We start from the raw sequence: 25,265 nt of genomic DNA on the forward strand, positions 1-25,265 counted from the left end.
AAATCCTTATTTATTAAAAATATAGTGGAAGTCCTAAAAGAGGGTAAAGTTCCTTATAAACCGGCCTCCAGTAAGCCGATATTGCCGCCATTGTGAAATTTGAATTTAAGGACACTGAAATTCCAAAAAATTAAAAAAAAATCACTTATTAAAATAATGATTGGCAAAATAGATTTCCATCCTTGGTTTGATTCTCGGCCAATTCTAAGGGTAAATAAAAATAAAAATAAAATTTATATTGATTCCCTTCACCAATTGTGGAGTTTATTAATCATTCACTCTAAGAAAAACAACCCTGGACAAAATACCTGTTCGACGAATTAAATATGTTGTCGCACTGCCTATCACGGAAGTTATTTTTTCTTGATGCATTAAAAAATTTCCAAACAGTTCATGTACAATGCTATACGTATAGGCCAAGTGTCTTCGGGCCACGAGACCAGGCCATTAACAATGACAGATGTATAGGCTAGACACTTCCGACACCAAGACCTTCTTCGTCGTTAGCTAATATAACATATATCAAACAATCAATACAAAGTATTCAAACTATTAGACCTAAAGTATTGATAAAATCACTTACAAGCAATTAGACCAACAAAAAAAGTTTTTTGCGTACTAAATGACCAAGAATACCTGAAAAATGTTTTATCAAGTCCAAGAGGTTTTGAACAAGTAAATATTCAGTGCTACTACATATTTGACTACGCACCTTGAACGAAAAAACACACTTTAAAAAAAAAGAACACACAGTACACACACTGGACACACAGTACTCATGCACATTACAAACAAAGTACACATAGTACAAACGCTGGACACACAGTACACATGCACAGTACAAACACAGTACACAGTATACAAATTGGACACATAGTACACATGGATATTAAAAACATAGTAGACACACTACATACAGTAAATGCAAATGGACACACAATACACATACAATGGACTCACAGTATACACAATGGACACACAATAAACACACAGTTAACACACAGGGCATGCAATGAACACACAATACACGCACTGCACATGCAATGGAAATCTAATAAAGACAGTGAACATTCAGTCGGGAGAACTTAGGCTTATTAAAAATCATATTTCGTTAAATAATACCAATCACTTAAAATTCATAAAATAAATTACTATTCAAATTTATACAATTGATAGTAAAACAAGTAATTATGCTATGTAGCCAGCTTCCGTCAGTTCTTTATATATATATAACCTACTTATTTGATTGGCGAAAAGTTTCCTGCTCAAACCGAAGCATGTAGAAATCTTAACATGTCAAGCAATATGTTAGGATCTTCCCATTATGCATAATCAGGCTGTCATCGTGCATGTTTATTAAAAATATTTTTAATATTACTATCGTCCCAGTTATCATGGAATCTTAATCAGAATTATTTATTTTATTACGACGTTTCCATTGTTTTGGTCTCAGCGCTTCATCACAGTCTTTTAACTTGCCTGCTTTAGATGCTTCTGCTCAACACAGTATCCTATTGTGTCACCAGCTTCAGATTCACTGTCGCCATCACCATAGAAGTCAGCGTCTTCACCTAGATTACTGTAAGAACTAAAAATCGTTGACGTCGAAGCTTCTTCATCGTCTGAAATCTTCCTTTTAAATTGCATATAATTATTCCAAAGTATGGAGAATCTACTTGATATGGGCTTAAATGTTTCCTCATTTTTTAAGTTGATGATACTTCAATAAGTTTCAGTCTTCCTTAAAACGCCAGCATCCTTACATTAAATTTCTTTGTCGTGATAGAGAGCTGTGATCGTAGTCACGCTGAACACAAGGAAGATTATTTACATCAAGCATCTCACTCTTCCTTAGCATAGTGGCGATATCGATGTCCTCTATCACTAAATGGGCTTGGATTCACTTGTTCTGCTGTGTCTTTTTACATGCTTTATATTAGCTTCACGTGTATGTTTGTCTGTCCGTCTGTAACTCTTTCGACTAAGAGTGATTGGCTCATCACTGTAAAATGTCCCACGAATTTCATTACGTTCGTTAGCCGAGCGGTCTATGGCGCGCGACTTTTGTGACGTCAGCTTTCGGATTCAGCGATCGTAGGTTCTATTCCCGGCCACGCCGAAAAAAAAATGTTTTTTTTTTTTTTCCCCGGTAAATTCTAAGATTATATCCATACATCTAACTGTAAATGATTCGGAGAGACTTTACCATTTCTTTGTGACGTTGCAACTCCAAATAGTTATCTCAGATGGTAATAGGTAGTGTCGGTAACTCATTTCCCTATGATAATTATACATAAATATAGTTTAAAAAACTAAAAAAAACATGCTTTTAAAGAATATCAAACTAAAAAGTTAAAAATAAATATAGTTTAAAAAACTAAAAAAACATACTTTTAAAGAATATCAAACTAAAAAGTTAAAAATAAATATAGTTTAAAAAACTAAAGAAACATGCTTTTAAAGATTATCAAACTAAAAAGTAAAAAATAATTTTAAAATTTAATTTATGACAATAGTATATAAGCAATACAAGTATAAATGAGAAAAAAGCATGGGGCGCTTAATATACAAAAAATATGGCACAAAGCGCCTCAAGCTTTTTTCTCATTTATACTAGTATTGCTTATATACTATTGTCATAAATTAAATTTTAAAATTATTTTTTACTTTTTAGTTTGATAATCTTTAAAAGCATTTTTCTTTAGTTTTTTAAACTATATTTATTAAGCTATCAAATCTTGTTAACATTCCGCTACGCAGATTACAGCTTAACATTTTGCGTAGTAGGTTTTTAACACAATCATTCTTCTTGTGACGTCTAGCATTCTTTCTCAGGACAAAATCCTTGCTGTAGTATCTACAGCAATGTCCTTCCGATTCAGCTGCAGACAAGAACCCAAGTTTTATGTAAGCGTCTGTGACTAATGATAGATGCAAATTCAGAATTTTATTTAGAATCATATACTTAAATACGAATTTGAATAATCCATCAACAAGTGTTAATTTTCAATTTTGAAAGACTCGTGGCCATATAGTTCTGCTTACCAACAACAGATGGCGCCACATGTTACGTGGAGATAAATATTATTTGTTTTTCATCTGGGATGTGAAATGCTCACTCTCGATCGCAAGACAAGGAAGTCTTAGCTAAACCTCAAGGAAAAGGAAATTCGTTTTGCATGGTTGTGATTCTCAACCGTCTTAGAACATATTATTTTATTGAGTAATGATACGTGTATTTGCGTTCCACCTGATCAAAATATTGTAAGTGCTGATTAAGTAACAATTATTTACTAATTAAATGTATCTCTGAATAAAATTGCTTTTCTCATTAGGTGAAAAAAATTTCATGAAGAGATCGATTAGTCAGAAATAACCAAAAGTACACGGAGAACATCAGAATAAGTCTCGACAGGAATAATCAGGAGCACATGAAGAATGCCATCAAAATATTGGCACGAATACCAGGGGCACACGTAAAAAAATAACAGAAACGTCACCATGAATGAACAGAAGAACGTGGAGAAACCAACAAAATATTGACAGGAATAATCAGGAGCATATGGAGAAAACTAACAAAATAATGATAGGAATAATAAGGAGCTCACAGAGAAAACTAGCGCACGTTTTACTAAATCAAGAACAAAAAAAATTATTAAAAAGAAAAAAGAATTTTTTTTAAAAAATTCTGCTTTGTTCTTGCTCAACAAAGGACAATTTCAAAAGCTGGCAGAACATTTTTTTGTAATTTTTTCTTTTTTCATTTTCATTATTATTATTTTGTGATCTTGATTTCGTAAAACGTGCGTTAGTTTTTTCAGTGCGATTTTTATTATTCCTGCCAATGTTTTGATAGTATTCTTCATGTGCTCCTTATTCCTGTCGAGACATATGCTGATGTTCTCCAAGTGCTTCTGGTTATTTCTGACTAATCGATCTCTGCATTAACAATTTTTTACTTAATGAGCCAAGCAATTTTATTCAGCGATACATTTAATTAGTGAATAACATTTACTAAATCAGCAATTACAAAGTTTTTTCAAGTAAAATTCAAACAAATTCAATAAAATAATATGTCTTAAGACGGTTGAAAATCACAATCATGCAAGACGAATTTCCGTCTCCTTGAGGTATAGCAAAGCACTTCTCTTGCGATGTAAAGGGAGAATTCCACATCTAACATGAAAAACAAATAATGTTTATCTCCACGCAACATGGGGCGACATTTGTTGTTGATGAGCATAACTATTTGGCCACGAAATTTAAAAATTTAAAAAAAAAAATTCTCGCTGATGGATGACTCATGTGTTTCTAAATAAGAATCTGAATTTGCATCTAATATTAGTCACAGAAGCTAACATGGATCCTGGTTTGTTGTCTGCAGCTGAATCGGAAGGACATTGCTGTAGATACTACAGCAAGGATTTTGTCCTGAGAAGGAATTCTAGACGTCACAAGAAGAATGATTGTGTTGAAAACCCACTACGCAAACTGTTAAGCTGTAATCTGCGTAGCAGGATGTTAACAAGAATTGAAAGCTTAAAAAGACACAGCAGAACAAGTGAATCCAAGCTCACTTAGTGATAGAGGACATTGATAAAGCCACTTTACTAAGGAAGAGTGAGCTGCTTGGCGTAAATAATTTTCCTTGTGTTGAGCGTGACTATGATCTTAGCTCTCCCGATCGCGACAAAATACTTTAATATAAGGATGCTGGCGTTTTAAGTAAGACTGAAACTTATTGAAGTATCATCAACTTAAAAATTGAGAAAACATTTAAGCTCATATCAAGTAGATCTTCCATACTTTGGAATAATTATTTGCAATTTAAAAGGAAGATTTCAGACGATGAAGAAGCTTCTACGTCTACGATTTCGAGTTTTACAGTAATCTAGGTGAAGACGCTGACTTCTATGGTGATGGTGACAGTGACCCTGAGGATGGTAAAGCAATCGAACACTGTGCAGAAAAACTTAAAGCAGGCAAGATCGAAGATTATGATGAAGATCTGAAAACAAAACAATGGAAACGTAGTAATAAAATAAATAATTCTGAAAAAGATACCATGATCAGTGGGACGATAGTATTATCAAATATATATTTAATAAACATGCACGATACAGCAGCAGAAGAGATAGATTACGCATATTGGGAAGATCCTAACATATTGTTGACAGGTTAAGACTTATACATGCTTAGCTTTGTGCAGGAAACTATTTGCACTACAAAGAAGTAGCCTTCATACTCAAAGAACTAACGGAAGCTGGCTGCATACCAAAAATAAACTTGTTTTATCTTCATTAGTATAAATAGGAATAATAAATAATATTTTTTTTATTTAATAGTGATTGTTAATATTTCACGAAATCTGATTTCTAGCTAAGCTTACTTTCATGCGATTGCATGTTCAATGTCTGTATTATATGTCCATTGCATGTTCTGCGTGTGTGTGTATTGAGTGTGTGTTTATTACATGTCCATTGTGTGTACTATGTGTTCATTATGTGTTTATTGTGAGTAATGTGTGTGTACTCTTTGTTTGTGTTTTGAATGTGTATTGTGTGTCCAGTGTGTGCACTTTGTGTACTGAGTGTGTTGTTTGTCTAGAGTGTGTACTGAGTGTACTGCGTGTCCAATTTGTGTACTGTGTTTAGTGTGTGTACTGAGTGATAACTTCGTGTCCAGTGTGTGTACTCTGTGTGTATTTTGTGTCCATTTAAAATGTACTTTTTGTACTGTGTGCTGTGTATTGTGTTTGTACTGTTCATGTATACTGTGTGTCCAGCGTTTGTACTATGTGTACTTTGTTTGTTACGTGCATGAGTACTATATGTCTAGTGTGTGTACTGTGTGTTCTTTTAAGTGTGTTTTTTCGTTATAGGTGCATAGTCAGTAGTATAGGAATGTATTTCCGGGCGCACGGGTTCTGGGTGTGGTGCCGGTGCCGGTGTCCGCCATATTGGATTGTGACGTCACGGCGGCCATCTTGGATGGTTGTGACCTTGACCTTTGACCTTGACCTTGAATTTGATCCTCAAAATGTGTCAAAATTAGGCAAAAATTGCCCAAAATTCCTCAAAAATCGCCAAAATTTCCATTTCTGTGGAAAAAATTTCCGCCAAAAAATTTCAAAAAATTCCACAAATTAAAAATTTCTCTTTTCGAGGGAAAAATTTCCCGTTTCGAGGGAAAAATTCCCGTTTTTAGTCCTTAAAAATCCCAGCGGCTGAAAATTCCTAAAACTGGCTTAAGCATCCTTAACTCAAGCCTCAGTTAAGCCATTTCTAGGAATAAGGATACCATGACCGCCATCTTGGATTATGTCGCCACCGTTGCAATTTCCGTTACGCCCGCCATCTTTAAAATCTTCATTTACTATCCGATTTTAATGAATTTTTTTTTAAATTTATAAAAAAATTCAATTAATAAAATTTTAATAAAAAATATTTAAAAAACATACGTTAACGACACGGAGCTCGGAGTCCTCAGTTCGAACCCGGTGAGGGCGAAAAAAAATAAAAATGACGACAGATCCTTCCACCACGGAAGTCACCTACAGACTAACCTACCACCACCAATAACAAGGTCAACTAGTATGATGTCATGTCCGCCATCTTGTCTTCGTCTGCTGGTAGCCATCATCATCTTGTTATCGTCGGCGAGAGTGCGCTGACGCCATGTTAGTTTAATTCTTATCCGCTAGAGTGCAGTAATCATTTATTATTGCTGTGTCACCCGCCATCTTGTCATTTGGCCGCCATCTTGAAAATCCATAATTATTTAGCTAGAAATTCGGGAAAAATTCCAAAATTCATTAAATAAATCACTCATTAATTTACAGATTGATTCGATCAGTTTCAGTCCTTGGTTCGATACCCGATCGATGCAATAATGTTTAATTTGATGTAAAAAAATAATAATTTCATTATTCCATGTTCAACATTCTTAAAGAGACATTAAAACCTTTACTGTCATCATCATCCTATAAGCCACCAACACCAACATATTGGTAATTCATAATTTTAATGCTAGAGATTCGGGAAAAAGTTCAGATATCATTAAATAAATTTCCAATCAATGTACTGATTAATTAGATCAACTTAGGTCCTTGGTACGATTCTGGACGATGAAAAAAATATCAATTTAACATAATAGTAACAGGTTCGAGGAATTAAACACCACAAGTTCTTTCACAAACATAATATTTATTACATAATTTCTATTCTACTACAGGATCACTTACGAAAGCCAGCAAATTTACAATCATTTAGTTCCGCAGCGGTGTGAAATGACTAATTCTTAGCTCCAATCGGTTTATACTAGACAGAGTCCAGCCAGAACCTTTACAGACATAGTCCACCTCTTCTTGACAGAGTTTCTGGATACCGTTTTTAACAGTTTGCTTCACATCGTTAGAACTGTAAATTACTGCAGCCGATGACTTGAATGCACACTTCTTCACTTTGTCATCGAACGGATATGGCTTTCCATATATACAGTCCAACCACAAGTTATATTTCAAAGGTCCGTTTGTTGCTACATCATCAGTAAGCTGATTGATTATCTTCTGTCTGATATCGTCAAGAAAATTACAAATGTCCTTCGACTCACCGAACGTATTTAGATAATAGTAGTCTTTCAACGTTCCACGAAATGCAGACTGCGCCAAGTAGAAGCCATTATCGTTCACTTGTAATGCTCCGAACACAGTCTTAGGTTTAGTTCCATGTTCAGACGTCATAACAATCGGTTGCTGGGCATCTGTTCTTTTGGTTGTACGCTTTCGTGTCTCCAATCTAAAGCGAGGAGTCGAAATGTCGGCAGGTAGTTCAACAGTAGGAGCACAGACTCCACCTTTACATTTTTTTCGCATGATGTCGCAAACTGTCAATTCGAGTAAACCATTTAAGGCACTCATCACATCGAAACTTCATGCGAGAAGGATTCTTCGTACATTTGCTCCGCTCATGTCTTCGTGCATCATGGGAAAATGCGAACGACGTATCACAGTAGCTGCAAGGATACCGTGGTGATAAAGACGATCCTTTCAGACCCGATCCAGATACAGACGTTGCAACAGTAGTACCAATTCCAGGCATTTTCTTATGCACATCGATGCATCGTTGTTGCGACGAAACCTTTACTTTCTGCCGCACAGCAGGACCTTCGCATGCCTTCATGTGCGTTTTCATATTATCTTTTCTGGCAAACTGCTTATGACATTTCTCACAAACAAACATTTTACGATATAGGTTCTTGGCACATTCGCTCCTCTCGTGTCGTCGAGCATTGCTGCTGTTTGAGAAAATCTTGTCACAGTAACAACACCGATGTTCGTTAGTTGTTGTCGATTCGGCATCCATTGAAGCCTCCATCGAGGGCGAAACGAAGTTCGTCGAGTTTTCCTGCACAGCCAGCACTACCGGCATTAAAGTCTCTTCTGCTGGTGGTATCGCGTCTGATGAAGTCTCCTCCAGTGTTGTCGCCGTGGTTTTCAACGGAATCTGCTCCTTCTCCGTCGTAGCTGTCGTCAAGGTTCCCGTAGTCGACGGTACAACCTCCATCGAGTTCGACGTTAAAGACGGTAAAGATGCCATCGAGGTCTCAAGAACAGATAATTGACACGACTTATGCACCAGAAGAAACAAACTAGACGATCCTTACACCGCCGACGTCAGTAACAAACTGAGCGATCTACTGTCTAGGACTCGCTTATATACATGCACCATATGGAATAATACGCTAGTCAAATCAAGAACCATGTACATTAATACTAGAGTCAAATCTACAAAATTAAAAAAGAGGATCATTTGATCGAAAAAAAAATTCGATCTCTCCAATATACGCCAGGCTCCAAGAGCTACAATTCACGTCATCAGATCCATCTACATTTTGCTCCTATGCTTCAATTGGCCATTAGCTGCAAGTGCTCCAACAGCTCCATCAGCTCCAACACATAATGTACGCAATGTACGCGCAATACATACAATTTACACGCAATAAATGTAATGATTACACAGTACACACAGGAAACGGAACGTACACACAGTACACACACAGGAAACGGAGACGTACACACAGTACACACACAGGAAACTGAACGTACACACAGTACACACAGGAAACAGAACGTACACACAGTACACACAGGAAACGGAATGTACACACAGTACACACAGGAAACGGAACGTAAACGCAATTTACGCAAAGTACACGCAATGTACGCAATGTACGCAATGTACACAATATATATGCAATGTACACACAATGACTACGCTTCGTTCGCGCAGGACAAGCATTTAATGAAAACGAAGCACGTTTGGACGGAAATTCTATAAAACGAAAGCTCATTTAACGAAAAGGAGGCACATTCTCTCGTTCATTCAACTTGGTAGGATACGATCGTCAATGATAAGTTAGGATATAATCTCTCCAACAGTCTATGAATCCAACAGTTTATATTTCCATTAGCCATCGACTCCAACAGTCATTGGCTCCAACAGTCATTGGCTCCAACAGTCATTGCCTCCAACAGTCATTGGCTCCAACGGCCTTTTGGTTCATCAGCTCCAATGATATTTGGTTAGAATGCTACGACTCTAAGAGACTATGAGACTACAATTCTACGAGTGTACAAGACTCCTCCAACTACCTTCAAGTGTACAAAGCTCCAACTACTTCAGCAGCATTATGTTATAAGATTACATGACTGCTTGTTTACATAGCTACAAGTCAACGAGGTTACTTGGCTGACTACATGACTCTAACTGATTACAATAGCACCACTCAGTGGTGAGAGTTAGGTTATCTAATGCAAAGCAAATTGATGCAAGTAGTTCTGGCTGTCATCAACAGATGTAGCCACGTGTTGCTTGCAGGTGAATATTAATTAGTTATTTTATGTGGGAATGCGGGATGCTCACTAACGATCGCAAAAGAAGGAAGGCTTCGCTAGACACCAAGGAGAAGGAAGTTCGTCCATCCTGTTAGTGCTTCTTAGATATCTCAGAGATTATTTGACTGAATAATGATATATTTTTTTTAAATTTCCACCTGATAAAAATTTACAAGTGCTGATTTATTGGCAGAATTTCAATAATTAAATGCAACATTGAATAAAAAATGACATGACTCATTAAGTAAAAAATTCTTCATGCAGAGATCAATTCCTCATCAGTAACCAGAAGCACTCGGAGAAAACCATCATAAAATTAGCAAGAATAATCAGCAGCACACGGAGAAAACCAACAAAATATTGACAAGAATAATCAGGAGCACACGGAGAAAACCACCAAAATATTGACAAGAATAATCAGGAGCACACGGAGAAAACCGCCGCAAGTTTTCTTTGATATCATAAAATTTCAGGAAAATATAGTAATAAAAAATTTAAAAAAAATAAAAAAAATAAATACATAAACAGATTCTGCTAGCTTGTGAACTTCTCATTGTTGAACAAAGATAGAGTTCTAGTACAAGCCAGAATTTTATGAATTTTTTTTATTTTATTTTTTTTTAATTTTTTATTACTATTTTTTCCTGAAATTTTATGATATCAAAGAAAACTTGCGGCGGTTTTCTCCGTGTGCTCCTGATTATTCTTGTCAATATTTTGGTGGTTTTCTCCGTGTGCTCCTGATTATTCTTGTCAATATTTTGTTGGTTTTCTCCGTGTGCTGCTGATTATTCTTGCTAATTTTATGATGGTTTTCTCCGAGTGCTTCTGGTTACTGATGAGGAATTGATCTCTGCATGAAGAATTTTTTACTTAATGAGTCATGTCATTTTTTATTCAAGGTTGCATTTAATTATTGAAATTCTGCCAATAAATCAGCACTTGTAAATTTTTATCAGGTGGAAATTTAAAAAAAATATATCATTATTCAGTCAAATAATCTCTGAGAAATCTAAGAAGCACTAACAGGATGGACGAACTTCCTTCTCCTTGGTGTCTAGCGAAGCCTTCCTTCTTTTGCGATCGTTAGTGAGCATCCCGCATTCCCACATAAAATAACTAATTAATATTCACCTGCAAGCAACACGTGGCTACATCTGTTGATGACAGCCAGAACTACTTGCATCAATTTGCTTTGCATTAGATAACCTAACTCTCACCACTGAGTGGTGCTATTGTAATCAGTTAGAGTCATGTAGTCAGCCAAGTAACCTCGTTGACTTGTAGCTATGTAAACAAGCAGTCATGTAATCTTATAACATAATGCTGCTGAAGTAGTTGGAGCTTTGTACACTTGAAGGTAGTTGGAGGAGTCTTGTACACTCGTAGAATTGTAGTCTCATAGTCTCTTAGAGTCGTAGCATTCTAACCAAATATCATTGGAGCTGATGAACCAAAAGGCCGTTGGAGCCAATGACTGTTGGAGGCAATGACTGTTGGAGCCAATGACTGTTGGAGCCAATGACTGTTGGAGTCGATGGCTAATGGAAATATAAACTGTTGGATTCATAGACTGTTGGAGAGATTATATCCTAACTTATCATTGACGATCGTATCCTACCAAGTTGAATGAACGAGAGAATGTGCCTCCTTTTCGTTAAATGAGCTTTCGTTTTATAGAATTTCCGTCCAAACGTGCTTCGTTTTCATTAAATGCTTGTCCTGCGCGAACGAAGCGTAGTCATTGTGTGTACATTGCATATATATTGTGTACATTGCGTACATTGCGTACATTGCGTGTACTTTGCGTAAATTGCGTTTACGTTCCGTTTCCTGTGTGTACTGTGTGTACATTCCGTTTCCTGTGTGTACTGTGTGTACGTTCTGTTTCCTGTGTGTACTGTGTGTACGTTCAGATTCCTGTGTGTGTACTGTGTGTACGTCTCCGTTTCCTGTGTGTGTGTACTGTGTGTACGTTCCGTTTCCTGTGTGTACTGTGTAATCATTACATTTATTGCGTGTAAATTGTATGTATTGCGCGTACATTGCGTACATTATGTGTTGGAGCTGATGGAGCTGTTGGAGCACTTGCAGCTAATGGCCAAAAGAAGCATAGGAGCAAAATGTAGATGGATCTGATGACGTGAATTGTAGCTCTTGGAGCCTGGCGTATATTGGAGAGATCGAATTTTTTTTTCGATCAAATGATCCTCTTTTTTAATTTTGTAGATTTGACTCTAGTATTAATGTACATGGTTCTTGATTTGACTAGCGTATTATTCCATACGGTGCATGTATATAAGCGAGTCCTAGACAGTAGATCGCTCAGTTTGTTACTGACGTCGGCGGTGTAAGGATCGTCTAGTTTGTTTCTTCTGGTGCATAAGTCGTGTCAATTATCTGTTCTTGAGACCTCGATGGCATCTTTACCGTCTTTAACGTCGAACTCGATGGAGGTTGTACCGTCGACTACGGGAACCTTGACGACAGCTACGACGGAGAAGGAGCAGATTCCGTTGAAAACCACGGCGACAACACTGGAGGAGACTTCATCAGACGCGATACCACCAGCAGAAGAGACTTTAATGCCGGTAGTGCTGGCTGTGCAGGAAAACTCGACGAACTTCGTTTCGCCCTCGATGGAGGCTTCAATGGATGCCGAATCGACAACAACTAACGAACATCGGTGTTGTTACTGTGACAAGATTTTCTCAAACAGCAGCAATGCTCGACGACACGAGAGGAGCGAATGTGCCAAGAACCTATATCTTAAAATGTTTGTTTGTGAGAAATGTCATAAGCAGTTTGCCAGAAAAGATAATATGAAAACGCACATGAAGGCATGCGAAGGTCCTGCTGTGCGGCAGAAAGTAAAGGTTTCGTCGCAACAACGATGCATCGATGTGCATAAGAGAATGCCTGGAATTGGTACTACTGTTGCAACGTCTGTATCTGGATCGGGTCTGAAAGGATCGTCTTCATCACCACGGTATCCTTGCAGCTACTGTGATACGTCGTTCGCATTTTCCCATGATGCACGAAGACATGAGCGGAGCAAATGTACGAAGAATCCTTCTCGCATGAAGTTTCGATGTGATCAGTGCCTTAAATGGTTTACTCGAATTGACAGTTTGCGACATCATGCGAAAAAAATGTAAAGGTGGAGTCTGTGCTCCTACTGTTGAACTACCTGCCGACATTTCGACTCCTCGCTTTAGATTGGAGACACGAAAGCGTACAACCAAAAGAACAGATGCCCAGCAACCGATTGTTATGACGTCTGAACATGGAACTAAACCTAAGACTGTGTTCGGAGCATTACAAGTGAACGATAATGGCTTCTACTTGGCGCAGTCTGCATTTCGTGGAACGTTGAAAGACTACTATTATCTAAATACGTTCGGTGAGTCGAAGGACATTTGTAATTTTCTTGACGATATCAGACAGAAGATAATCAATCAGCTTACTGATGATGTAGCAACAAACGGACCTTTGAAATATAACTTGTGGTTGGACTGTATATATGGAAAGCCATATCCGTTCGATGACAAAGTGAAGAAGTGTGCATTCAAGACATCGGCTGCAGTAATTTACAGTTCTAACGATGTGAAGCAAACTGTTAAAAACGGTATCCAGAAACTCTGTCAAGAAGAGGTGGACTATGTCTGTAAAGGTTCTGGCTGGACTCTGTCTAGTATAAACCGATTGGAGCTAAGAATTAGTCATTTCACACCGCTGCGGAACTAAATGATTGTAAATTTGCTGGCTTTCGTAAGTGATCCTGTAGTAGAATAGAAATTATGTAATAAATATTATGTTTGTGAAAGAACTTGTGGTGTTTAATTCCTCGAACCTGTTACTATTATGTTAAATTGATATTTTTTTCATCGTCCAGAATCGTACCAAGGACCTAAGTTGATCTAATTAATCAGTACATTGATTGGAAATTTATTTAATGATATCTGAACTTTTTCCCGAATCTCTAGCATTAAAATTATGAATTACCAATATGTTGGTGTTGGTGGCTTATAGGATGATGATGACAGTAAAGGTTTTAATGTCTCTTTAAGAATGTTGAACATGGAATAATGAAATTATTATTTTTTTACATCAAATTAAACATTATTGCATCGATCGGGTATCGAACCAAGGACTGAAACTGATCGAATCAATCTGTAAATTAATGAGTGATTTATTTAATGAATTTTGGAATTTTTCCCGAATTTCTAGCTAAATAGTTATGGATTTTCAAGATGGCGGCCAAATGACAAGATGGCGGGTGACACAGCAATAATAAATGATTACTGCACTCTAGCGGATAAGAATTAAACTAACATGGCGTCAGCGCACTCTCGCCGACGATAACAAGATGATGATGGCTACCAGCAGACGAAGACAAGATGGCGGACATGACATCATACTAGTTGACCTTGTTATTGGTGGTGGTAGGTTAGTCTGTAGGTGACTTCCGTGGTGGAAGGATCTGTCGTCATTTTTATTTTTTTTCGCCCTCACCGGGTTCGAACTGAGGACTCCGAGCTCCGTGTCGTTAACGTATGTTTTTTAAATATTTTTTATTAAAATTTTATTAATTGAATTTTTTTATAAATTTTAAAAAAAATTCATTAAAATCGGATAGTAAATGAAGATTTTAAAGATGGCGGGCGTAACGGAAATTGCAACGGTGGCGACATAATCCAAGATGGCGGTCATGGTATCCTTATTCCTAGAAATGGCTTAACTGAGGCTTGAGTTAAGGATGCTTAAGCCAGTTTTAGGAATTTTCAGCCGCTGGGATTTTTAAGGACTAAAAACGGGAATTTTTCCCTCGAAACGGGAAATTTTTCCCTCGAAAAGAGAAATTTTTAATTTGTGGAATTTTTGAAATTTTTTGGCGGAAATTTTTTCCACAGAAATGGAAATTTTGGCGATTTTTGAGGAATTTTGGGCAATTTTTGCCTAATTTTGACACATTTTGAGGATCAAATTCAAGGTCAAGGTCAAAGGTCAAGGTCACAACCATCCAAGATGGCCGCCGTGACGTCACAATCCAATATGGCGGACACCGGCACCGGCACCACACCCAGAACCCGTGCGCCCGGAAATACATTCCTATACTACTATAGTCAAATATGAGTAGCACTGAATATTTACTGGTTCAAAACCTCTTGGACTTGATAAAACATTTTTCAGGGATTCTTGGTCCTTTAGTACGCAAAAAACAGGTTTTGTTGGTCTAATTGCTTGTAAGTGATTTTATCGATACTTTAGGTTTAACAGTTCGAATACTTTGTCTTGATTACTTGATATAAGTTATGTTATATTAGCTTACGAAGAAGGTCTTGGGGTCGGAAGTATCTAGCCTATACGTCTGTCATTTTTAATGACCTAGTCTCGTGGCCCGAAGACACCTGACCTATAAATATAGCATTGTACATGAACTGTTTGGAAATTTTTTTAATGCATCAAGAAAATAATGACCTCCATGATAGGCAGCGCGACAACATATTTAATTCGTCGAACAGGTATTTTGTCAAGTGTTGTTTTTCTTATAGTAAATATTAATAAACTCCACGATTGGTAAAGGGAAACAGAATATAAATTAAAATAAAGCACTCTAGTAGGTAAAAATTAAACTAACGTGGTAGCAGTGTACTCTAGCAGATGTAAACATGATGGCAGCCTCCAGCGGATAAAAATAAGATGGCGGACTTGGCATCACACTAGTTGGTGACCTATATACCTTTTTCATTAGTTGTGGGATGGCAGTCTGCCGGCGGCTTCCGTAGAGGTGGATCGTTTGCCTTTTTCCCCCTCAGCGGGTTCGAACTGAGGACCACCTTATTTTAGTGCGTTTTAAACAATATTTAATAATATTTAATTAATATTTAATAAATTTTTAATTTTTTCCTATATATATATATTATTTTCATTATGGTGGCCAAACGAAAATTAAAATGGTGTTTTCTAAAATATAAATTTATAAAAATTTGATTGTTTTTTTTTTTAAATGTTAAAAAATTCCGAACTTCTAGCATAAAGTCGCGGATTTTCAAGATGGCAGCTGTAACGAAAATTACAATTGTGACGTCCTAAATTAAATTTTGGCCATTGCATCCAAATTATTATGGCCATTACCTCGGTGGCTAAGAGTGGCTTGTTGCCTGTGAATTGAAGCCACTTTGGGGAATTTTCAAGTTATTGACATTTTTGAGTACTAAAACGAGAAATTTTCCCTCAAAACAATGATTTTTCCCCTTGAAATAAAGATTTTTTATAAATTTCAAATTTTTTGAGATGTTTGGTGTAAGATTTTTCTAAAAAATGCAAATTGTGGCGGATATTGGCGAAGTTTGGACAAATTTTGACAAATTATGGGTCATTTATGGCAATTTTGGTCAAATTTGAAGGTCTATTTCAAAGGTCAAGGTTTGAGGTCAAGGTCATTGTTATCCAAGATGGTCGCCTTGATGTCACATTCCACAGCCTAAATCCCGGAACCTCCGGTACCTCCTGCGGAAGCTTGGCGCTGGAAATACTTTTCTATGCTACTCCTTACGAACACAGTTTTCTCCCCATCATAAATCGTTACAATATAATTTTTTTGGCAAACTACTCATGGCATTTCTCACAGCCAAACATTTAGCGAGTAGTATTCTTAACACATCCTCTCTTCTCGTGTCGACAAGCATTACTGTAGTTCGATAATATCTTGTCACAGCATAAATGCTCGATAGTTTTTGAAGAATCACCTATAATTAATTTAAGTCTCCTTCGCTGTCAAAACATCATTCATCGATGTTTCCAGCACAGGCAGCACTTCAGTCAATAAAATCTCTTTTGCTGGTGGAACCACGCCAGTTAAAGTCTTCTCTATTGTTGTTGGTGACGATGATAAACAATTCATTGAGATCTGCATCCTCGCTGATAAGATCTCCGCAGTCGATGGTACAGATTCCATCAAGGCCTTCGTGGTTGTCGTTGACGATGCCAACGGGATCTGCTTCAACGTCGTCAACGATGGCAACGGGATCTACTTCACCGACGTCGTCGCTGCGGTCAGTATTCCCGTACACGATGGTAAAACTGTAATCGGGTTCGCTGTTAAAGATAGTAAAGAAACTATCAATATCTAAAAAAAAGTAATTACGTGACCTATGTATCAGATTAGTCAAATTAGGTGATCCTTACTCCGTCGTAGCCAGTAACAAACTTAAAGTCCTTTCGTCTGGGACTCACATATATATCCGTGACCGCTCGATTAATATGCTAGTTAAAACAAGATCCATTAACTATAATGCACGAGTCAAAACAACATTAAAAATGGAAGCACACTCAAAAAAGGAAACATATTTGGAAGCACATTCGACAAAAGAAATGGACACACAATACGCACACTTGACATGCAATTGACATACAATACACACACTGGACATGCAATGAACACGTAATGGACACACACTACAAGCAATGAACACACAACACACACACACTCACACACACAGGACACGCATTTGACTAAAAGGAAGAACATTTGTACGAAAATCAAGTAACTAAACATTTTAAGTAATAAATTTATTTTATATTTTCTGGAATTTTTTTGACACTTTTTGTTTGAAAATTAAAGAGATAATGTTTACGATCAATGTCATTACCTCGGCGGCTTAAGACTCGAAAGCCGTTTTTAGGAATTTTGGTTATTTCTAAACTAATAGTCTTTTGAGATATTTGAATACCAAATATTTGAAATTTTGAGGAATAGAACGGGAATTTTTTCCTCAAAACGGGAATTTTTCCCTCGAATTAGAAAAACCTTTATGTTTCAAATTTTGTGACATTTTTTGGCGCAAGTTTTTTCCCAAAAGACTGGAAATTTGGTCGGATTTTGGCGAAATTTTGAGTGATTTGGTGAATTGGGCAAATGTGGAAAGTCTAGGTCAAATTTCAAGGCCATGGTTATCTAAGATGGCGTCCGTGACGTAACAATCCAAAATGGCGGACCGGCACCAGGCACCACAGCCAGAAGCCAGTCCCCGTACCGGCTATCCTATACATACTAAGTTGGGTATTTTTACAGTTTAATCCTTACTACCACAAATCACATGGCTTCGCATAAAAGGCTGTAAATATTTCAAAAGACATTGAGAAATAGGACTAAATTGACGGACGTTGATCTAATAACTGCATTATTGGAGCACATTTACTACACTTTCTGGTACTAATGTTTTGCTAGAATAACTGCCCAAATTGCGATCACCACTGCCCACTGTTAAGTCTGAGCAAACAAAAATTATCCACGATAGTTAAGCAAAATTATCGGCTAGGCAAATAAACAAATAAAATATATTATGATAAGGTTTTCAGGGTTCAAGCAGGGTTTCAAGCCTGGTGATCGTATGATGGTAGGGGAGAAAGTACCTACATTGGGACCTCGCATAATCACTAAAGTGAGAAAATTGCCACGACCTCAAACCTTTTCATTATAAAAAGAAATCATGCCAGGCGAAACTCTACTAATTGAAAACTGTTTGTCATGAAACAATAATATTGCAACAAGTGTGTGATGGTAATAGCTTTACTAGACAGAATGTGTCGGAACAAGTATTAAATGACGACTATGCCTAAGTCCAAGTCATTCTCCGAGATGTTACCAGTGTGTGATTCAAGAGGCCATGCTAAGTCTTTGTACGTAACTAGGTGTGGAAGAATGAGTAAACAGCCAATATTAGTTAAGGCATTTGAAAATTTCGAAAATTTAATTTGTGAAACATTTTGTACATTTTTACAATTTTTTTCCCGAAGAAAAATAATACGCACAACTTATCAGATTAAAAAAAAATTTTTTTTTTAGCGAGTATTAAAAAAAATTGTAGTATAGAGAAAATAATGATCGGGAGATAAAAGTAGGTAGTTCAAATTAAAAATTTTTATAGAGGGAAAGAAATAAGCATTTATTCGTTAATAAATTAAAATATTTATATTTTTAAATCATGTAAATGTGAAACTTTTATCATAGTAAGTATCAATTTTGGAAATTTTCTAATGTTTAACTAGAAAATCCAATTTTTAACTAACTCTGAAGATTGAAAATCAGAATTTCTACCAGTGAATCTAAACGCTTTTTCGAAGGGTGCAATTGTATCTATGTAACCTTAGACCAGTGAACATGTGATTATTGGTAATTTTACCCAATAAGTTTGTGAAAAGTTGGGGTGAAAAAATCGAAGTGTGGAAATATCACCTGAAGAGGGATTTTTGAAAAAAAAAAAAATATATATATACAATTTTTTGTTGTTTCTGAAATGCACAACTAATTCATATAGTTTGGTCATTATGAATTGAGACACCCTACCACACATGGTGTTCACAAAGCTAGTGCTCTTAATAATTAAAGTAGAGCTAACACTCTCGCCCCTTACTCGTCCTCAGCTGTCGGTCTGTCTGTTCTTAAGTCGGCACTAAAACTCAGCAGCCACGTTTCGTTCTAACGAGACCGTGTCGCAGGCCAGTCAACCACGACTACACGAGACACTGTCACCTGCACATCACATGCCACGTGGAAGCTGTTGCACATCCTGTGTCTCAGATGCTTCGAAGCAGTCAATAAAGTCAATAAATTGGCAGCAGTTATGAAAAAATTTGCAAAATTTCAGTTGATACAGTATGTTACTGTGTGAGAAGCCACGTCATCTACGGCTACAACTATAGGTCCACATGTCAGTGTGTTAGGGTCAATAGTAATGCAAGTTTATGAATGCACATGTTCAAATAATTTTTCTTAATCTTTTTGTTATAAATTCCTATATCCACCACCACTAATCGGCAGGCCGTACATTCAAGCTCCAGTTGAAGCTGGTCGGTAATTTACACCAAGCTGAATTAAAATTTACGTTACTCCCCTCACAAATTGCGGCTCATATATGAACGTAAGTTAACAATTCTAAGATACCAAATATCGTTTTTAAGGACAGCCGAAACATTTTTACGTTTTACATGGATTTATATTTGGTTTATTAGTGATTATTGAACATCTATGTAATGTATAATTGTAATTATTGGGGAACAAAAGTAATAAAATATTAAAATTGTTTTTAAAAATTTTGTTAAATAAATTTCAACCTTACGGTAGAACAATGAAAACTGTGTCATCACAGTGGCTTGGTACCTGTATGAGAATTTAGATGATATATTAGAATAAAAAGAGTTGTTATGTACTTTTAAAGTTTGGTAAATGTAAAAAAAAATTACATTATTCAGCAACGAGGTCTGCGAAGAAAATAAATTCCACAACCGATTCTTTGAAAGACATATATAAATAAAATTTTACACTTCAAACGAATTTGGTTAAATATACACGCCCCATTAGTCATAGCATATATTTTTCTTAAAGAATTTTATGTGGGCACTTACCTACTGGTTTGCACTAAATTTATAATTATTTTGAGATTTAATTTTTTTTTCGCTCGAACTACAGCGTGCCGCAAGCTGAAGGTCCATACGATAACCTCTCATGGCGAATATTTTAATTTAAGTTTATTATTTTCACTGGGGAATTTAGTTGCAGAAAAGAAACAACAAATATACCTTAAGAACTCGAATAGGTTAACTCTATGTTTACGCATGCGAAAAAGGAGACGTGCACAAGTACACGAAGTAAAATAAACAAGTGCGATGAACGCCAGCGTGGAGTATTTTCACTCACCTGAAGGCAGTGTCCTTCTTCCAGCGAGAGCAGCGGCTACATGGCGGGCGGTGCTACAAGATGTTTGACCGGGCGCAGTGTGACGGCACGCGAGCGTTATGTTGTAGAGGGGTGAGTCGCAGGGATCATGGGTAGAGGAGGGTGTGTCGCTTGCTACGGTTTACCGGGAGAGACGGAGGGGAGCGGGCGCTGCCCGCGCCACTCAGATACACGGGATGCGCACGCAATCAATAATACATCCTCGCTTCCAGCCGCCGACTCCCCGACGGTTGCTGGTTACGAGAAGGCAGATTTTATTTAATAAACTGATCATAACGTAACGTCGACATATAAGTCATCAGTCATGATTTAGGTTGATGAGGTGCTAATCGAGTAATGGTGGAATGATTTGGTGTGGTAGGAAGCAGTAGTACCCAGATAAAAACCGGCCACTTCAACTTTCGCCACGTTTCCTACTTGCGAAAAATTCTGAGTGGGACGCAAGTGAACTGACCACTCAAACATCGAAACCACGCAATTAAAAAAAAAATAGTTATTTTATGTTGTGCCCAAGGGGGAAACTTAACTATAAGCATGACACAAATCATGATATGCCCATGTTGACTTTTTATTTTCTCGTCATTACCATTATTTAAAGGCATATACGCGGTGCAAAGGTTAAAAAAAACACGCATTTCAAAACTGCTAAACATATTAGAGTAGAGTGTATTTAAGAAACGCGTTTAGTATTACGCTAAGAGGATGAGCAGTTATATTTCCAAATGTCGTTTTTAAACTGTATTTTTTAGAAAAGTGAAGATGATAACATCAAATGATTTCAGGATAATTGTTCAGTAAAGATTCTTGAAAGCACTCACGGGATTTTCATTGTACATTATTCTTCGTTTTTCCGTCATATAATGTTAAGGTTGCCATTCAAATCTGATAGTTTCCTTATAGTAGAAGGAAATTAAATTTGGAGTCGGAAATAATTATAAGAAAGCTTATTACTCCTTAAATAAGTTATTTGGGTCCCCCTTCACTTCCCCAGAAAAATCCCAAATTATCCTGCATGGGTAACACCCTTAAATTTTAAATAAATGTACGCACTCCTGGATTTTTCCAAATAAAAAAAAAATAAATAAATGTCTTACTCTTAACTCAACAATGGACAGTCTCATGGAGGCGGTATTGATGGCAGACTTTTCTGTTTTTGCAGAAGAACTTTAAAAAGCAATAAAAGGTTTCAAATAGTTAGTTAATATAATTTTACTAACATAAAACTGTTTTTAAAACTCATAATAATAATATATTTTTTACTAAAAGATTTAAGAATTTCTTTGGCGTTTATAATACAATGGAAATAATTTTATAATTAAAAATGGACGTGTATAAATAAACAGATAGTGTTCGAATGACTGAAAAATTAGTGTATTTTATGAAACGCACCTTCGTTTTGCATAATCTACTCTGATTGAGGTGCTGGTGCGTTTGGCTTCGACATGATCCTATTATTTATCCTCGGAATCTGGAATATTCAGAAAAAAAGCGGATCCTCCCGCACATTTGCTGCACATAGTGATGCATGACAACCCACTTCTCTTGCACTCCCAATTTTGTAGGAGCAGTATTTTGCACCCATAACGTACGGGATACAGCAGCTTGTCTGGCACGGGAGTTAAAGTGTATGTGACGGGCTTTAGCCCATAATACATAACTATTTAACGTCTCGGCTTGGTTATATACTCGTGGACTATGCTAGCAAGCGGCAGCTGAAGTAGGAGGAAGGCTTACAAGATTTCTAGCGTTTTTTAAATGTTTTTTACAAACGGTCCGGACTTGTTTTTTGTATCTGGTTTTGTTAAGTCCCTCTGAATGTTTTTCTTTATGCAATTTGACAGTGAATTGCTCTGTTAAATTTTCAAAGCAGTCTTGCAACACGTTTATGTTGTTAAATATTTCCGCAAAATTCTGCAATTCACGATCATTTTGTAGCTTGTTGAAGCCTTAAACTGTACCTCTTCTGTACAAAGCAGAAATTTTTTCGCATACCATAAAAGCTTCGTGTTACCAAGGCCTTCATGTTATTATATGCTGAATTGAAGCCGACTTCACTACAAATTACAAAGAAGAAAGCAGGGAGGGGGTTTTTACATTAAAACCCAACGACAGTGGGAAGCTGGTGCTTTAGCAAAAAAATATAAAGCTTTAGAAAATTACAATTTTATTAATAATAAAATGCCTCTATAGTAAAAATGGAACATGACATAAATAATTACAGTTTATAGCAGTTTATAATTATCATTGGGGCAAATCCTAATGCGCTCCCGCGGGACGCGAAATAAATACAATCATTCACACAATTCAAACAAAGTAAGAAAAAGTAAAGCGGACATGATGGCGAAGCGCTGTAAGTAGCAGAACAAGTAATATGGGCCGCTAGGCGAAAAAAATAAAGACAGAATCAAGAAAGAACTTATAATGCGGCTTAACAAGAAGTGTCCAATGCCATCGTGGCATGCCCATATACGACCGCAGAAATGTTACATAATGCTACGGGCAGTACTCGGCGTGAGCAAGGTAAACCCAAAACAAATGACCTGAAGGGTCCAAACATTGGTGACAATTACATTAGATTACATTACATTACATGGCAGTAATAAAAAATGAAGGCGCGGCCACAACGCGCAAGCAAGAATAATACTTAAATACTAAAATACAGACGTTAAGTTTCACAGCCGAGTACATACAGGAACGCAGAGCCACCGCCGCAGTGACAGCCTTCGAGTCCAGAGACCGAACGACTGCAAGGAATACGATTTTTTTTCCTAACCTAACTAAAAACTAAGTGTGTTTGGGAGGGGTCCGGGTTAGGGAGGGACCTAAGTGCGTCTCAGGCCGAAGCCTATCACGCCTTAGTCATGCTGGGAATAGCCATGCAGGGAGAGGGTCACATGCATCGTGTGCTAGGAGGGGATTGGCCAGCCATGGCAGCGATTGTTGCCATGACTAACTCCCCTCACTCTTATCTCTAGTCTAAGCTACTAGTTAAGTTGGGCCCAGGTAAAACCTGCATAGACACAGGGAAAACCCTGGGCACTTTCATGTGGGATGCAAGTTTGCATGCATTAGTGTAGGAGAGTACAGGAGACAGAGGATGGTCTGGATAAAGAGTTGGCCAGAGTAGAAAGAGTCTACCATGCGGGGGTTGGGTACTTGGACTCGAGGTCCGCCTTGATGTTTGATTTTGTCCATGACTGGAATTCTCTGGCCATGGACGGAGGCGCCCCTGGCGGTGAGGGTAACACGAACCACTCAGATCCGCTCCAGACAGCAGCACCTATAACTAACACATAGAAAATTAAACATCCTACAGACTAGACTATTTTTAGTAAATGCATGTTGCGCGGGCTAACATGCCTTAACGTGTGGTGTAACGCATGTGTGGGCATTAAATGTTTTATTTACGTTAAGTATCCGCGAGCTGAGACATGGGCTTTACTCCAGAGAAACTATAGCTTCAGGTCGCCTGTCGCCTGTCAATGGCTGTCGGCACCTAGAGAAATTAGTTCGTCCGTCATTGCTTGCAAGGAATACGCTAGGGGCCGGGCAATATATATAGGCCGGGAAACCACTCGACAGAGAGCGCTGTTGTGGTGGTGGGGAAGAGAGGAAGAGGGGAGGGTAGGAAGGGGATGTTTCAAGAGGGAGGGGAAAGGTGGTGTGGGGAGGGGAAAGGAGGAGAGGGGAGGGGAAAGGAGGGGAAAGGAGGGGAAGGAATGCTGTACAGTGCCGAAAAACGGAGCAACTGCTTCAGAATCCCTACCCAGTGGAAACAAGCACAAGTAATTGTTTTCCACAAGCCAGGGAAAGACAAAACCCTGCCTCAGAATTATAGGCCAATAAGCCTACTAAGCACTGTGTCGAAAGTCGCGGAAAAAATCCTACTATCCAGGCTTAACAAACACATACACGATCACAACTTACTGCCGGACGAGCAATTCGGTTTCCGAAGTACCCACTCGACAGTACATCAATTAGTTCGTCTCACAGAAGAGATCACTAGCGCATTTAACGCTCAAAACTATGTAGTTGCGACGTTTTTAGACGTAGAAAAAGCCTTCGACAGGGTATATCATGCGGGGCTGATCTACAAATTATTTCAAACTAATTTCCCCGACTGCTATATTAAGCTAGTCGCGTCCTACCTCGCAGACAGAACCTTCAGAGTGTCAACTGAAGGAGCTCTGTCCGATATTAAACAAATAAGAGCTGGCGTACCACAAGGCAGCATTCTTGGCCCTGTCCTATTCAACATATATACATACGACTTACCACGCCCTGAACACCGCCTAGTAAAGATAGGTTGCTATGCAGATGATACTTTACTTTACAGTAGATCACATAACCTCCAGCTGGCCACGGCCAGACTCCAGGATGCATTAGCTGTGTACCAGCAATGGTGCACATCCTGGCGAATAAAAGTAAACACAGCTAAGTCAGAGACTATTGTGTTTACCCGCAAAAACCTTCCGCCTGTAGAACGCCGGCCACCAATACATTTGTTCAACGAACAAATCCCTCACAAGGACGTAGTAAAATACCTAGGCGTACACATGGACAGGAAACTGCTCTGGCGCCATCATATTGACGCCAAGCGGGCCCAAGCCCATGCTAGAATGAGCTCAC

General features: G+C 37.7%; 1 protein-coding gene across 1 annotated transcript in view; it reads right to left on the bottom strand.

Annotated features, from left to right (window-relative positions):
• LOC134529262 (WSCD family member AAEL009094) overlaps window positions 1-20,696 on the bottom strand; it is a 489,539-nt gene extending 468,843 nt beyond the window's left edge. The window contains exon 1 of the mRNA XM_063363161.1: window positions 20,598-20,696. The gene's annotated coding sequence lies outside the window, so the exon portion shown is untranslated. The remainder of the gene's footprint in view (window positions 1-20,597) is intronic.
• Window positions 20,697-25,265: the final 4,569 nt, after the last annotated feature.

The sequence above is a fragment of the Bacillus rossius genome, chromosome 2 (genome assembly GCF_032445375.1).
Source record: "Bacillus rossius redtenbacheri isolate Brsri chromosome 2, Brsri_v3, whole genome shotgun sequence".
Lineage (NCBI taxonomy): Eukaryota > Metazoa > Arthropoda > Insecta > Phasmatodea > Bacillidae > Bacillus > Bacillus rossius.